The 18185-nt window shown below is 35.1% G+C and overlaps 1 protein-coding gene across 3 annotated transcripts in view; it reads left to right on the top strand.

Annotated features, from left to right (window-relative positions):
- Positions 1-18185, top strand: part of Fut9 (fucosyltransferase 9) — a 221891-nt gene that overhangs the window by 107308 nt on the left and 96398 nt on the right. For all 3 annotated transcript variants that reach the window (XM_036178959.1, XM_036178957.1, XM_036178958.1), the window contains exon 2: positions 1725-1809. The gene's annotated coding sequence lies outside the window, so the exon portion shown is untranslated. The remainder of the gene's footprint in view (positions 1-1724; positions 1810-18185) is intronic.

Genomic DNA, 18185 nt, shown 5'->3' with positions numbered 1-18185 from the left:
GTGAAAATTGGAGAAGACAAAACTTACCTACAACAGCTTCTTAGAATGTGGCGCCCACAACACCCTGAATAAATGTTGCGAATTATGAAGCAACACATCTCCATTCTCTGGTATATTTGAAAAAAAGAACATTTAAGTGAGATTTCATTTTTATAATCAGACAGAACATTCCCTCATATGTGTATTTTCATAAAATGTGTTTGAATTGGGTTTGGGGATTTAGCTCAGTGATAGAGCGCTTGCCTAGCAAGCACAAGGCCCTGGGTTCGGTCCTCAGCTCCAAAAAACAAACAAACAAACAAAATGTGTTTGAACCAAGATTAAAGGGTATACCTTCAGAGAGTGAGCACTAAATCTGACAGAAATTTAAGCTATCTTTATCTTTATGCCGAAGACCTTGTATAACTCCTCACTAAGATAAGAAACAATTTTTTGCTTTAAATGCACTAACATCTGGGGTGCCAAGTTTAAGGTTTTGTTAAATATGACATTGGAACATGTTATGTATGTTTGTGTGTAAAACGTGTATATGTATGTGTATGAATGTGTGCATATCTATATGTGTATATGTATGTGTGTGAAATGTGTGTATGCATGTAATGTATTATGTATGTGTGTATATGTGTGTATGTGTGTATAAGTGTGCAAGGCATCTAAAAATAGCATTTGTGGCCTCTAAGGATAAACAACTTATTGATTCTATAAAAAAACATATTTTAGATATGACATAAATCTGTGCAGTGCAGTTTAAGGAGGTATTATCTTAAGGCAAAATCTGAATTGTTTCCTGATTTAATTTGTATTCTATAAGATGAAGATGTTTGTTCTGATGAATTGGTGGCACATACCAGTAACCCCAAAGCTGTGGCAAGAGAGGAATCTTTTTTTTTTAATTCAAAGCCTTTTATTCCATATTTTTATTTCTATTTTATTTTTATTATTATTATTATTATTATTATTATTATTATTATTATTATTATGTGTTTTAATTTTATACATCAGCCATGGGTTCCCCTGTATGCCCCAAACACAAGAGAGGAATCTTGAAGCAGAATTACATTTGAAGCTCCTTGTAGCTACACTGACAAACTTCTTTAAATTTTAAGAAGATATTTGTTGCTGTCTAGTGTGATTGAATTCAAGGGAGTCAACGTCCCATCTTTTAATTAATTGTAGTCTTATTCACAATAAAGTGACTAATTCAAAAAAATGTGAAAACAGTTCCCTTTATTTATATGAACCATGTAGGTTGGCTGACAAATATTAGCTTGAAAATGAAAGATGTTTATGCAAGTCATCTAGAAATTTGACCTTTATTTACTAACCATCCATACAATGAAAACATATAGACAATTTAGTAACTTTATTTTATTTTATAATTTTCCTGTGGACACAATTTATACTATTATTAATGGACATAATAAAAGTGTATTTTGTGAAATGTATGCATTTGACTATCAAGATTTACTCAATCTCTTATACTTATAGATATGCATTCTTTAAAACTTATATAATTACCAGTCACTCTTGGTATTTTGTATGTGTTTTGATAGCATTTGCCTAAGAACTAAAAAGAAAACAATGAGTAGGTGAAAGAATATTAATGTATGAAAAGGTGTATGTTTATAAGGTGAGGTAACTGATCGCTTACCATTTTTTGGCTATGTCCATGTAGCACATTCAAGCCATTTAACTAATCTCCATAATTATTTACTTTTCAACAGATTTAGAATGTGACAACTCAAGCATCTGATAACACAGTGGAGTAGTTCAACATCCGTCTCTGCTTCCCATGCTGGTCTCTACAGTGTAAGTATATGTTCACCTTTTCTGGTCAGCTTGGTGTGAAAAATGGATTTGGTTTGAAATTGGAGATATTGCATGTTGTTCTGGAAAATCATAAGCTAAAACTCATTCAAAATATAATGAATTTAGATTATCTGATCTTAGAAGATGTTTTGCAAATTTAGACTTAATACTATTTCAAAATTATAACATGAAGTAATTATTATGGGAAAGTAATGTACTGGCATTAAATGATATGTGATATCTTTACATTTTTAAAGTCTTTAAGTATATTTGTTCCTAGAAAGAAAGCATAAACACTACTTTTAGAAGATGTTTTGTTACGTTCTAAAAGGTTCCTGAAATGTCTCTGGTAGATGTAATTTGCAGTGTATTTTTTTTTCCCCCGAGACAAGATTTGTCTGTGTAGCTTTTCACCTTTCCTGGAACTCACTTGGTAGCCTAGGCTGGCCTCGAACTCACAAAGATCCTTGTGCTTCTGCCTTTGCAGTGGAATTTTAAGCTCAACTCAGTTTTTTTTTTTTTCCTATTTTGTTCTCTAGTAGCTCTCAATTGAAAATGTGTTTAATAGTATTGACTAAGTGACAGTTATATCAAGAAGTCATTTACACCTTAATAAGTTCAATTAAAAGAAGAGGAAAAGTAATCAGTACAGAGATAAGTAGTTTTTACTGTTCATTTCTCAGGATTGAAAAATAAGTTAAGTCTGGTGTAATGTGCTGGGTTTTTTTTGAATAAGTATTAAGCTTATGCAATGATAAAATGATAATAATATTTAAAGAAAACCTGAAAGATAGAATTCTGAATGTTTATTCACAAGGAAATGATAAATGTTTGAGGCAATACACATGCTTAAACTACTTTGAACACAACAAAAATTATACTAACATAAAAATAAAATACTATCAATTAAATGTGTTTTATTTTATGTGCTGATTAGAAATAGAAAACATTTTAAAAGTAAAGAAACAAAAGCCAAGAAAGTCTAAGAGGATATTAAACTTACTCATAAGAGTGGGGAGAATGAGCATTCCAATCTTTTCTCCCAGAAAAATGTAAGCCCGGGACTATAGCACTTTCATTATTCAAATCCAGACTTACACTATCCTCATGGTACCAGGAAAGGCTATCCTCCAACAAGCTTCCTGGAATCCACATTCTGATCCTTGCTAACTCTTATTCTCCCAGGCCTTTTCTGGGCAGCTCCTGTGTCAGGTTAATAACTGTTCACTCATAGAGTAGAAGATACTGAGACTTGTTCCTTCTACATGGAAACAAGCCTGGATACATGAGTAGATTTTGAGACTTGGAAATGGTAATAGAATTTGAATATTTCTTATGACTACATTAAAATTATAAAATGAGGCAGGTGAACTATATTTTAATATTATGATTTATTTCATCCTCTATAATCAAATAGTTTTTTAACAGTAGCATTAAGTTCATGTTAAATATTTTCAGAGAGTTTAAAAATTCTTGACACTAACTCTTTGAAATCTAGTGTGTACTTATAGCACATCTCAATTAAGATATAACTTTTCATAATTTAGTACGTGTGTACTTGAGTGTGTGTGTGTGTTAATGCATGCATGCATGCACACATATATGCCCTTGCACCCTTGTTTAGCATATAGAGGCCAAAGAACATCCTTCAGGAGTTTGTCCATTCCTTCTTGTTGAGGCAGGATGGTTGCTGCAGTGTGCTTCTAATTCCAGGATAGCTGGCCTGTATCTTCCAATCTTGTATGAGAGTACTAGGATTCAAAATCTATGCTATCTCACTGGGGTTGTTTTGTTTGGTTGTTTTTTTTTTGTTTGTTTGTTGGTGGGGGGGAGTCTTGGGATCAGAATCAAGTATAAGGCTTGAGAAGTAAGTGCTTTTACTTCTGAGCCATCTAACTTTTTCTTTCTTTCTTTCTTTCTTCTTTCTTTCTTTCTTTCTTTCTTTCTTTCTTTCTTTCTTTCTTTCTTTCTTTCTTTCTCTCTCTGTCTTTCTTTCTTTCTTCTCCGTCCCTCCCTCCCTCCCTCTCTCCCTCCCTCTCTCCCTCCCTCTCTCCCTCCCTCCCTCCCTCCCTCCTTCTCTCCCTTCCTTCCTTCCTTTCTTCCTTCCTTCCTTCCTTCCTTCCTTCCTTCCTTCCTTCCTTCCTTCCTTCCTTTCTTCCTTCTTTTGTATATTCTTGATAAATCTGGGGAAACTTAAAATCATAATAAATAAGTAGATTAATAAACACAATTTGCCTACACATATTCAAAATGCTTTGACTATGAAAATAAAGTATAATTTTTGAAATTAACTTGTTCAGTCCTACCAATCACATTTCACTTGAATTTCAGTCCCACTAATCATGTTTTACTACTTAACAGTAGCATGTGGCTAATAGCTACAGTCTGGCACAGCTCTGCCCCATAAGGCTGTTGCTCCAAGGCTATATAATTCAGCTCCCCAGTGAGCTGTACAGGCTAACTTCTAAACACCTAGAAGGAGCACATAATCTCAGTGTTTCTATGAGTTTTAAAAAGTTAAATCTTAAATCTCTGACTTAAAACAAGGATTAGTAGATTTACATAGTTTATGAGAAAGTCAGCCTAAGAAGTTATACCTTTTCTAGCAATGATACATGGTGAAATTGGGGAGTTTTAAAATTTTGATTTGATGTATATACTCTGATACTCTGATATTATAAAGGAATTGGCCTCAAATATAAAATGTAATATTTTTAAATGCTTCCAAATATTCATAGTATTTAAAAATTTTATTTTAATATTTAAAAAAACATAAGCTGAAGATTTATAGAACATGTCTCTGTTAAAAGAATTGATAAAGAACTCCTATCACAATAGAATATGAATTACTCAATTTAAAAGTGCATAAAATGTCAGAATTTTACCTTGTACTTATATCTGGCTAACAAGTACCTGGAAATACTATTATACAAATACTGAAATGAAAATATGGCACTATGGAATATTAGTAATTATCTATAATCATGAAGGCTTTCATTCATTTTTATTGAAATTCAAACTGGGACAGCGCAATAGAAAAGGGTACTTCCTTTTCTTGTATAGGCAAATACAGACGCTGGAGCTATAGTGACAGTCCAGTGAACTCACTGTAAGTGAAACATTAGCAGCTGAGAAGCAGAGAATAGAACAACACATCATCATGAAGGTATCATAACTTCTACATCAGTGGTTCTCAACCTTCCTAACACTGCGACCCTCATCTTGTGGTGATCCCCAACCATTTCATTGAGACTTCATAACTGTAATTTCGATACTGTTATGAATCATAATGTAAATATCTGTTTTTCAATGGTCTTTGGTGATCCCTGTGAAAGTGTTCTTTGACCCCCCCAAATGGGTCATGTTCCACAGGTTGAACTGCTGCTCTCCACTAAAACATGGTCAAAATTTGGAAAACAGTTTCTTATAGTATTTTGTATATGCTCTAACAAATAAAGCTTGTCTGAAGATCAGAGGGCAAAGCCATCCACAGAGGAAATAAGTCATAGCCATTAGCCATAGAGGCTGGGCAGTGGTGGCATATACCTTTTTAATCCTAGCACTCAGGAGGCAGAGGCAGACAGATCTCTGTGAGTTCAAGGCCACCCTGGACTACAGGATATTAATCCAGACTAAAAGAGAAACAGAGTCAGGTGGTGATGGCTCATGCCTTTAATCCCAGTACTTGGAAGTCACATGCTTTTATTCCCATCACTAGGAAGGCTGAGATAGTAAGTGATATGGATAGGCAGAGAAAGGACTATAAGGCAGTTGAAGACAGGACTCAGGGGCATTCAGTCTCAGGATTTGTGGAGAATCTTTCCATTTCAACTGAGGATTTCGTAGAGGTAAGAACCAGTTAACTGATTTGTTTCCTCTGATCTTTTAGCATTGTCCCCAATATCTGGCTCCAGGTTTTTATTAAGAAGACCAATTAGGATTTGTGCAACAGTTCCCACTACCTGGACATTACTTTTTAAGTGCTGCAAACTTTCTAAGACTACAAATGAAATTGTTATAATTAGAAATAATTTATATACCCTCATTACATGACCCAATAATTCCATTTCCATGCATTTACCCTAGTGAAAAGAATACTCATTTTACTAGAAATGTGTGTAAATATTTATAGCAACTTAACATTTATTCATAAAAATTTGGAAATAATGAAAATGTGGTTAGGTGCAGTAACACGTGCCTGTAACTCTTGCTTTCAAGAGTCTGAGGCAAGAGAAAATGTCTGAGGGCAGAGTGGAAAGTTCAAATCCAGTTTGACCCATACAGTGCACCTTTGTTTTCAATAAACAAACAAACAAATGCTGTATTTAACTGCCAAACTGAAGAACAAACTAGAATATCAATAGCATACTATTCAACTATAAAAAGAGCTGTTGATTTTGTGACTATAATACACATTTCTATTTTCTTTTCAAAACTGAGAAATGAATCAAGGGCTTTGTGCTTGCTTGGCCACAGAGCTGTCTACACAGGACTCCATGTATAAATCCCAAATCCATTTCTGCAAGTAAAACAGGGAATTCCCAAATGTCTAGGTACTGTCTGATATCAAGTATCAAATTCAGAAAAAAGGCAAAACCGAAACATGAAGAAGCAGATCCATGGTTACCTGGCATAGATACATGGGATAACTGGCTATAAATAATATTCTGATTGTGTGGTGAAATGTGTGGAAACAAGACTTTTCTGTATGGTCTCCAACCATTGGACAAATTTTCCAAAACTCTAAAATACAATGTAGAGCTATACAGAATACAAATAAGAAAATGAACAGAATGTGTCACTAAGGTAAAGGGGAATAGCCACTTTTGTAATGTATTACAGAGGGAAGATATGATTGAGGGCTGCAAAGAAAGTATATCTAGTCTAAATTATTTTGAAAAAATAGTATTTGGGCAATACAAAATCTGAAGAGAATAAGGTAGGGTTAACTACATAAAGAGAAGTAGATTTATTCCACTCCCATTGAGTATAGATAAGCGGTTTTGAAAGTATTTTTCACATATTAGATAAAATACATCTCTAAATAAAACATTGGTAGACGGAACAAGGCTTTTCATGAGAAAGGAAGACATTAAAAATACACAAAAACTAATGGCTGCTTTTCTAAATATGCACGTAACAACAATTAATTAAATAAGAGGCTATCAATTTTTAAAAGGGCAAAGAGGAATGCACAGAAGAGTTTAAGGATAGAAAATGTAGGAAAGAAGCAGAAAGAAAAAGTGACAGAATGATGCTGTAATCATAAAAACACAAAAACATTAAATGCCGATGTTAGTTCACTTTTTTTTTCAATATACAGACACAGAAACATAGCCATCTATTGGTCAAATCAGCATAATGAATTTCTCTCTTCTTATGATGACTTTGCATTTGGAGAATAAATGTGATAAGCTACAATGAACTCTAATCTCCACACCATGCTATAGACACTAGGCTTGGCATTTCTACCAAACACTGTATCTATTCCTATTGCCCAACTTCCCTCCAATGTCCTTCTTTCTTACATGTTTTAAACTGTAGGGATAACTATTTTACATTCAGATCCACTTTTGAAAAAACATGTATGAGAGAGATCATGCAGTACATGCCTTATTCTGTTTATTTCACTTCATATAAAGTAATTTAGTTTTTACAGGTTTTTTTTCAATTTTAATTCATCTTTATATAAGGCTTTAAAAAAACAAAAAACAAATGTAAAACCTATATTCCTGAAAGACTCAGCATAGTCTGAATGAAAGTTCAGTCTTCAAGTTATTGAGGACAAAGTTAATGCAGACAGGAACTTCTATTAACCATGGAGAAGGGCGATCACAATGCTTTCCCCAATGTAAATAAAAACTCATTGCATGCTCTGATGTACATGTTATATGTTTGCATTGAGATACCACACTGGGTTGGATAAATGTGTATTAAGTGCTAATCAAAGTTTTATATATATATATATATATATATATATATATATATATATATTTGGTTTTTCGAGACAGGGCTTCTCTGTGTAGCTTTGGAGACTGTCCTGGAACTCACTCGGTAGCCCAGGCTGGCCTCGAACTCGCAGAGATCCACATGCCTCTGCCTCCCGAGTGCTGGGATTACAGGTATGCCACACCACCGCCCAGCCAAAGTAATATTTTTAAATGTTTCAAATGGGAATGTAAGTGACCTGATTTGATCATTATCCACTAGATACATATATGAAAACATGACACTAATACGTCAAAATTTTGTTTGATTAAACTTAAAAGGGAATGGCAATACTATGACTAGGAAGGATATTTTATGTGAAATATAAATCTTTCTACACTTCTTTTAGTAATATTTTGACATTTTTCTCTGTTTACTCTAGTTTCTTTACAACTTCTTTTAAATCTTCTATGTAGGTGTTCCTTTGGGGCTTCAAATGTAACAATTATTAAAGTGATTCACATACCTTTACATTTTAACAACATACTATCTAAGCTATTGAACGTTTCAGTCTCCATGGCTCCGTCGTCCACGTGGCTCTGCATTCTCTGACAATATCGCCCTGCTGGTGAAACTGACATGAGTCGGAAAGCATCATGATTGCTTCTACCCTTCAGTACAACATAAGAGATGAAGCCGACAGCGGTGACACATCCTTTGAAAACTGTGATCTATGGCTTGAAAGGCTAACAGGGAGGCAAATATAAATCCATCCTGGTTAGCCCATATGCAAAATTTACCTAATATTTGCCAAATTCAAAGGATGCTATGAAAACAATTGCCTCAAATCTACTTCCCAATATATTTGAATGTTCAGAGCTGTCAGGGTTTTGTTTTTCCTCGCCACACCCCTGTTTCCATTGTAAAACCCTGCTTCACTTTTCATGGCTTTGTAATGGTTTCATTAAGAGGTTATTCAAAAGTTTTCTCTCTCTCTCTCTCTCTCTCTCTCTCTCTCTCTCTCTCTCTCTCTCTGTGTCTGTGTGTGTGTGTGTGTGTGTGTGTGTGTGTGTGTGTGTGCTGTACATTTCTGTTCTGCGGTCTGATGGATAATATGCACTTACAATGCTTGTGTTGAATATCTAAGTACATTGCCATGAGGCACACTTCGTTTTCAGTTAAGAAAAACCAGGGTTTCTTATGAAGATAGCAATTTCAGGAGTGCTTGGAAACCTGGGAAGGACTATGTGTGGGGGAGGGCTCTGCTGTCCCATGATTGATACTGTGTGTCCTTCATAAATCAGGACACAATTTCTGTTGTAAAAGTAGGTGGAGACACAGACAGATCCAGAAGGTATAACAAGGAGAAGCGACTGGACAAATAACATATAACACGTTCTTCCGTTATACCCCACATATTGCAAAAAGATCTTAGTAACACACAGAAAGTGAATTTAGAGTAGCTGAGGAACAATGCTTGAAATACAAAGTAAAATGGAACCTAGAATATTTAGCAGACAACTAAGATTATATTTATGTTTTGACTCCTGAAGAAATTACTGGTTTATTTATTTGTTTGTTGTTTGTTTGTTTATTTGGTTTTTCGAGAACATGGTTTCTCTGTAGCTTTGGAGCCTGTCCTGCCCTAGCTCTGTAGACCAGGCTGGCCTCGAACTCACAGAGATCTGCCTGCCTCTGCCTCCCTAATACTGGAATTAAAGGTGTGTGCCACAAACACCCAGCTGATATATTTTATTTATGCCAAAAATATGCAGAGAAAAAGTCAGTGGCTATGAAGGACTACCTATTGTACTATCTCATTTTGTTTACTTATTGTGTATTCAAATGATATTTTATTATTTTAATAGGCAGTTATAATTTCCTTAACATCTATGTTTTATAGTACATGTCAAGGGAAACAAAGGTCTAGTCAACAAAATGTTCAAAAATTTATTTTATTACTTTCAAATTGGTCTTAAATTTTTACAGAAGCCTGTGGCTTCCCTGAAGCTACCATTATAAAGAGACAAAAACACACTTCATAGTCATCAGACCCTCCTATGGAAAGCAATGTGAGTGAGTATTTATATTGGCAGTTTTTTGAATAAGTAGAAGCTGATAAAAAAAATACTCTCTACTTTTCCTTAAAGCCATATTTACTTAAAGCTGTATATTTGTCATGTGGATTTTCTAACTACTTATAAAATGAATAATCATTTAGGATTTTTAGTTTCTTTCAATCATTTCCTTCTTTGTTTTGGTTTCATTTATTTGTTATTTAATTGTATTAGTTCTTTGAGTGTTTCATGCAGTGGGCTTTGATCATATTCTCCTTATCCTAGAAGCTAACAAATATCAATAGCTCTATGGCCAGGGATGGAAATGTTTGTCAAACTTCCTTCTCCATCCTGAGATTTGGTTTGCTTGGGCTTGCACAGGAGTTTTGTAAGCTGTCACAGCCACTGTGAGGGCATACGTGCATGTGCCCTACTACATCCACAAGGTACTTCTTCTTTGTAATCATCTACCATCTCTGGATCTTGTATTCTTCCTGCCCTGTCTTTCAAAATGATCTCTGAGTCTTGGAAGGACAGTGTTGTATACATATATTCCACTAAGTGCTGACCCCCTGTGGATTCTTAATCTCTTTACCTTTGGCAAATTGTGAGTCTCTGTATCAATAACCACCTATTTGTAAACAGAAAGTTCTCAGATGGGAATTCAGAAATGTATTTATCTATGGTGATGACTAAGTCATTGGGAGTCAGTTTAAAACTATGTCCATTTGGCTGAAAAATAGAAATGGATCCTCTTCTAGGGCCTATAACCTGCCTAGTCATAGCTTTTTGGGTCAAAAATGGTATCTGGTATGGGTTTAATCTTGTGGAGCAGGGCTAAATCTAATTGGGAAGCAACTGGTTACTCCCTTGATATTCATCACCACTGAACATGTCCTGCTAGGTCAGTTATAGATGAATCTCCAAATGGTCTTATTAAATAAAAAACATGGAGCCAGATATAGGGATGAAAGCTTTAGAGAGATCGGGGAAATTGGGAAAGCCACCAACCAACCTTACCTCACCAACTCTGCAGCTTCCAAACACTGCAACTTCCTGTTTACCTATGCCTGTATGCCTTGCTATTCTGCCATGTGATTTCCTCTCTCTGTTCAGCTATATCATTTCCTCTTCCAACCCAGCTCTGTCACGTCCTGTCTTTCTATACAGACCTCCAGACCTCCACAGTGAACTAGTTTTGGAATTTAAGGTGTGTGCCACTACACCTGACTCTGTTTCCAGTGTGGGCTTGAACACACAGAGATCCAGACAGATCCCTTCCTGCCAAGTGATAGGATTAAGGGCATGCATGTGCTACTGTTGCCTGACTTCTTTGTTTACTTAAAATGGCTTGCTATTTTCTCTGATATCCAGGCAAGCTTTATTTATTAAACCTCAAATAAAATAACACCATTTCCCCTTTTTTCGTCTAATAAAAAGTTATAACTAATACAAGAAAAACTATATACAAATGTGCAATAACTATATATAATATATACATGCAATAAATGCATCAACAGTCAGTCATTATTGTACCCAATTGTGAACCCTCTGAGATACAATGATGATTACTTTTGTTCTTTGTTACCATGCATAGTACTTTCTAGAACTATAAAAGCCAGTAGTGATGAAGTTTTCATGTCCCTACGAGTTTAATTTACCCTTGTTCTATGATTCAAATATCTTCAACAATAGGGTCTTACTGTCAAGTTCTGTAGGATAACAGAGTAATGACAATAGCCTGGAATGTTTGTGAAGCTATAAGGCTTTACTAAGAAATGATGCACAAACAAGTCACCCATTCCTGGCACCTGGCCTTATTTGTTAGTCACTGGTACCTAGAAGGGGCATTTTTGCCTTGTTATAGGATTATAGGATTATAGGATACACAATATATATGTAATATATAATACATGTGTATAGTATATCATATATATGTCCATGTGTGCACATGTGTAGAAAAAATAAAAAGGAGACAATGAATTTGAGAGTGAGTAATGGGGTTCATGGGAGGAGCAGAGGGAAGAAAAAGGGGACATGACATGGTGTAATTATATTACAATTTCAAAATAATAAATTGTTTTACATATATACATTATATATACCCACTTATATATATAAAGAACTTGCATACTTTTTAGGAATCTTCTAAAGTAGTAGGCTTTCCTATATCTTTTTCAAAATTTTTAGCTACTCTAGTCAGACTTGTTAGGGTTAAAAAATTGAAAAAAATGATAATAAATGCTGTTTTGATTGTGGGGATAGAGGAACATTTATTTACTGAGGATGATAATGGCAATTGATGCAGGTACTACAAAAACCCGTGTGGATAACCCTCAAAATGCTGGAAATAGATCTGCCATATGACCTAGCTATATCACTCCTGCATATTACTCAAAAGACTGCGTATCCTACTTTCCTACTCTAGTGATCTCTGAAGAATTGCCTAATTACTCTTTATCAATAAAAAGTTGGGATTCAGATATTGGAATAAGAACCTGAATGATCAGAGGAGCAACCAGTGACCTATCTTTTCTGTTCCTCCATCCAAAAGTACTGAGATCCTATTTAATGCCCCACCTTACTACTTCCTGTCTCTCTATTTGCCCTCAGTTCTACAAATCTCTGTGGTTAATTTTGGTCTGCTAGTGGCTCTATCCTCTGATTCAAAGCTAACTTTATTGTCATAATGTGATCAAAATACCACATAATAGATACCTGCTTGTCTCTGTTCTTTGCTGGTGTACTCACAACAACCAGAAAATGGAAATAGCCTCGATGTCTATCAAATAATGAATGTATATTAAAAACATGGTATACTTACATACTCGAACATTATTCAGCTGCTACAAAACTGAAATTATGAAAGTTGTAGGTAAATTGATGGAGGTAGAAATAATCATTCTGTGCAAAGTAACTCTGACTCAGAAAACAAAATGTCTCATGTTTTCACTCATCTGTAGATGTTAGTATTGAATCTTCAGAAATATGTATTTCATTTGGAATGCCCATTCATCTTAGGAAATTACCACTAAACCACAGGGAAGGGATTTCAAGAAGGGGAGATAGAACACCCTGATGTAAAAGGTTAAAGAATAATAGAACAGTGAGGTTTAAACTAAGATTGGAACACAGAGTACAGGGTAGAGGAGGGAGAAGGAGAAGGGATAAAAACCATTGTGTTGGTTTCCCATAATCTCTTTTAAAAATAACTTTCATTTTCACCATTCTTTATACTATGACTTTTACAATTCACTTTATTTTTAGACTTCAAAGATAACAGGATGTGCCGGGCAATGGTGGCACACGCCTTTAATCCCAGCACTCTGGAGGCAGAGGCAGGTGGATCTTTGTGAGTTTGAGGCCAGCCTGGTCTACCAAGCAAGATCCAGGAAAGGTGCTAAGCTACACAGAGAAACCCTGTCTCAAAAAAAGAAAAAAGAAAAAAAGAAAACAAGATGCTAATCTAATCTAAATTATATAACTTTAAATTAATGTCATTAACTCACTCCACTCATAAAAGCTTACTTGGTGTATTTTACATGCCTGGGCTTAGAATACTGCTTTTGAAGTCAAACACAATGTAGCTTTAGGGTGATGGAACACTGTGCCAAGCTTTTCTTATACTCAGAACCTACACTGAAGTTCTAGCGCTATCTTAAGAAATAAAGTGAGAACATGTGCTGTCTTCAGCAGGAAATGAGAGATGCTAGCAAGGCAAGAAGAGTCTTAGGAACATGATGGTCTGTGTTCCATAGCAGATTCTTTGCTTATGATGTGAGATCTTCTGCTCTAAAGCTTTAGGACCATCTGCTAAACTTGCATGTGTCTTATGTGAATGTTCAGGGTAAAATGAAGAGAAAGGTTTGAGATAATTTCCATGTCAGGTCTAAGCAACCAGAGAGAAGGGAATACTTATGTTAGAGAAGGCAAGTTTGAAATTTAGAAATAAATTTACAGGGTTGAGTCAAGAACCCTAAATAATAAGGAATCATAACATCCCTGGAATTCTCCAAAGTTTTGTAGGAAATTAGAATTTTTATAGAATTTGAGATGGTTGGTTAGAATTATCTAACGCCAAAAATCACAATTTAAACTCAAGTTTCTCTTGCTATAACAAAAAGCATTATAGAGTTACTAAAAACCAATTCAAATATATTTCATTCAGAGCCCTACTATGCCAGAATCTACAGCTATCTGGCCATGTTTTCTTTGCTTTTACTCCATGATTACACTTAATTATTATCCACAGAATTCTTAGTTGCCAAAAGGATAAAAAAAAACAACATTTAATTTTAAGCAAAAGCATAAAGCTGAAGTTTTTGCTTTTTTAGGAATGAGGGGAATATACCAATCACAAAGAATATCAGAGAAAACAGGGATATTAAAATTATTCAGGCTCCTGAGGAAGAATAACATGCAGTGATTGTCAACTTTGGAGACTAAATTCTATCAACTTCCCTTGTTAACACACGGTTCCTGAGATGAGAATGTCATTGATTGATGAACTCTCAGAAGTGTGCTCTTTGGATCAACTGACAATTGAAGTTTGTGTTGTTCCTATCTGGTTGACTTGCAAATGTGTGTTCACTGAGGTGTACCGCCGTCTGTCCTTCACATGCATGAGAAATCCATTCTGAAGTCTTATAGAACTGTCACTGCTTAAGTAAGTGTTTTAAAAACTACTGCAGGTGACTATTTGCTACCACAGCTATAGAAAAAAATCAAAAGTTTCTTAGGAACATAAAGGCATTCTATTCTCAGGCTATTGGAAACAACACTATTAGACAAAATTTGAAAGGCAATGATGAAGAGTACCGAGGAGCCATCTCCACTAGGAAGAGTAGGAAGTTATAGAGGGAGGATTTCTTTAAGTCATCTGCTGTGAAATGCTATGGGAGGTATCAAATAGTGAAATGAATGCAGTAAGTTACTACTCAGAAAACGGTACAAACACGATGGAAAAGTAAACATATTACACAAATTAACAAAGTTATATAAGAAAACTAATTCCTACTTTAGTATAAATATTCATAACATTGTGTATGTTTATGGAGTCATATGTTTTTTAGATAAGGTGTCACTATATAGCCCAAAGTGGCATTGATTTCTTGAAATTGATTTCCTCCCTTCTCAGCCTCCCAAGAATCGAGGGTTATCACTGTGACCATTGTTGCAATAAAAAATGTTAATCATTTTTCATCTCAGTTCCTAGGGCTGGTTTTCTCTAAAAATGTATTCTATTGGGGTATTCGATGGTGTTTCTGCCATGCTGATATTTTTGTCATTTCACAATCTCTTTCTCTTTTACAAATTTTACTCTTCATCTATTCTAGAATGATCTAAAATCCTTTCCTGGTTCTCGTTCTCCCCTGTTTTCTTATCCACTATAGTTTCAGTTTGAGCCTCCTCCTCCTCATCATCATCATCCTCATCTTCTTTTTTTAAATAGAATTTTCTTACTTCAATGTTGGCTTTTCTTTATCTGCTTTCAGGCTTCTGTTATTTCATAATGCAAACAATAACAGCATTCTTCTCTTCTCATTCCATTTTCCCCAAAAGGCTCTGCCTTTTCTTCTTAAGAAATATGCCAGTGAAATGGGCCCTGGTTAGCTCACATGATGTTGTGTGCCCTGTTCTGTCACTCTTGGAGAACTAATTGCTGCACTATCAACAGATGACTCACTCCAATGTCACCCTTGAGGGAAAGCTTGAATTTCAAGATTAGATAATTTCAAAATAATAAATGATTCCCATCTCTTCCACTTACTGGCTGACTTTACATTTCCTGCCTAATTCACACTTCATAAGAACCCTATTTTAGAAGATAGCTAGGTCACAGTGAAATTATATATGGAGAATATATAGCACACTCTCCATACACAGGAGAAACCACAGAAAAGATAAATCTTGTTTGTGTTATTTCCTATTTTCTATTACCATATTTCATCATTAGAGGAATTATGCAACTTGGTGTCAAACACTCATTGCTTCTACCTGGCTCTTTATCAGTTAGGCCAGGTTAACTAATTTTTTTTCATTTGACAATAATAATAGTAAGCCAAACTAAAAGGCAACAATGGTAAAAACAATACATAATATTTAAACCAAAAAAACACTGTCAACGTGCTTGCTAGGCCTGTGAGGCAAGTTAGTAACTAGAACCAGGCTTTAACAACTCAACTTAAAGCTAACATTCTCATGATGTGAGTCAAGGATATGCAGCTTGGGAAGGGAAGAGCTAGAATTGAAGTCCTGTAACTTGTCACCTTTAAGTCCAGTGCTCTGAGCAGGACTAATAATCACAGTTCATTTTGTTCACTTCCTGCTCATTATAAATGATGCTTGGGAGTTGCTGGAACCAAATTCCCTCAATACTAAGTTCTTTTTCAGAGGCTTCTATTAACACTCTTCAGAGTGTTGTGGAGTTACATCCTGCTTGTCCTCACCTAAGATTACATTTGGTTTCTTTCCTATATAAACTATTTACATTTTTGTAGTTTTACTGTCAAAGTCCATATTAACAACACCAATAGAGGCTGGAGAAATGACTCAGTGGTTGAGTCCTTGCTACTTTTGCAGAGGACCTAGGTTCCACACACACAAGGCAGCACACATGATTAACATTTAGAAGAAAAAAAATTATGACTCCAAAAGATCCTAACTTCTCAGCTACAAAATTCAAAGACAATGCAGTAGGCAAAATGCTATGTGAAGTTTACAAGTAAAATTGATCAATGATCACAAAGAGAACACAGACAGGCAGATAAATTCATTCTGGGACCATAAGAGGAAAGCCAGCAACATAGAGAAAAATCATCAACAAAATGGATGAGAACATCAGCAAAACAAACAAACTAAACAACATTTAGAAATCTAAACATACATGACAAGAGAAGAACAAGTCATGATATGTGATAGTCAATGTGCCAAAAATACAAAGCGAAGAAATATCAAGGGTCTCAAAAAGACCAAGTGTGATGACTCATGGCTTTAATTACAGCCCTTTGGAAGCATAAGCAGGCGGATCTATGAGTTTGCGGCCAGTCTGGTTTACAGAGAGAGTTCCAGGACAGCCAAGACTACACAGAGAAACCTTATCTCCAAAAACCAAAAGAAAAGAAAAATCCTAGTGCACCAAGAAACACAAATGCATAAAAGTATCATATCTCTCATTAGCGACACTTGAAGAAGGAGAAGTATTGGTCAATCCATTTTGAAGCCTGAAAACATATAAATGCCAATGAAATTTGCCTTATCTGGGAAAACTACAAGGATATTTCAAGACAAGCACAAACTAAGGCAGTTCATGAGCATCAAAATACCCATCACCAAGGAGGCAAAAAGTTCTCAATCACAAGAGCAGAGGGGAAAAAATTCATGAGATTATAATGAACAGTGGAGATTTAGAAGGAGTCCAGCTTCCCCATCTTAGAAAGCCAGTCATCTTCCTTATAGAGATACTTAATGCTTGCTGTCAATCTGATTAAATATGAATCAAGTAAGAGACATACCTTTGGGTGAATCTGTAAAAGTGTTTCCTGGAAAGTATTGTTGAAGAGTGATGCTCTTTCCCCAGAGTGGGTGACACCTTTCAAAAATAGTTCACATAGTAAGAGGTCTGGGGAACAGCTGTTGCTTATCACCTACCTATTCTTGCCCCTGCTGTAGGTGCAACTAATTTGTTGATGCTACTGATTTTGCCATCCTTACTGATATTGAAATCCAGCTTCTCTGGCCTCCTAAGGTATCTACTAGAAATCCTCTAGGCCTTTAGCACACAATTAAATCTTCTGAGACATTCAGTCTTGTCACTGAGAAGCTACTAGATTTTCATTCTTTGAAGTGTTCAATGACTGTTGGAACACCCAGTGTGTATCATATAAGACTGTCAAATACTCCTCCTTTAATATGTATTTGTTCCATCAATTTTGTTCCTCTAAAGCAGTAGTTTTCAATCTGTGGATTGTAACCCCTTTAGGGGTCACATATCAGATATATTTTCATTATGATTCATAACAGTAGAAAAAAATATAGTTATAAAGCAGCAACAAAATAATTTTACAATTGAGGGTTACCACAACACTAAGAACTGTATTAAAGGGCCATAGCATTAGGAAGTTTGAGAGCTATTACTCTAATAAGTCATATATATATATATATATATATATATATATATATATATATAATATATAACATTATATAACATGTGTATATAAAGCAATAATTCAAACAACCAAGAAAATGGCCAATAAATTAGCAGCAATTAATAAACCATCCTCAATAATAATCTTAAATATATAGGGCCTTAATTCAAAAAAGATACACTCTAGACTTTTCTCCAGGGTCTAGCCTAAGAAGTGGATGGAATTAGAAAAGATCATATTGAGT

The sequence above is a fragment of the Onychomys torridus genome, chromosome 2, assembly GCF_903995425.1.
Source record: "Onychomys torridus chromosome 2, mOncTor1.1, whole genome shotgun sequence".
Lineage (NCBI taxonomy): Eukaryota > Metazoa > Chordata > Mammalia > Rodentia > Cricetidae > Onychomys > Onychomys torridus.
Note: the sequence above shows the minus strand (reverse complement) of the source record. Positions and strands in the feature narration are given on the sequence as shown.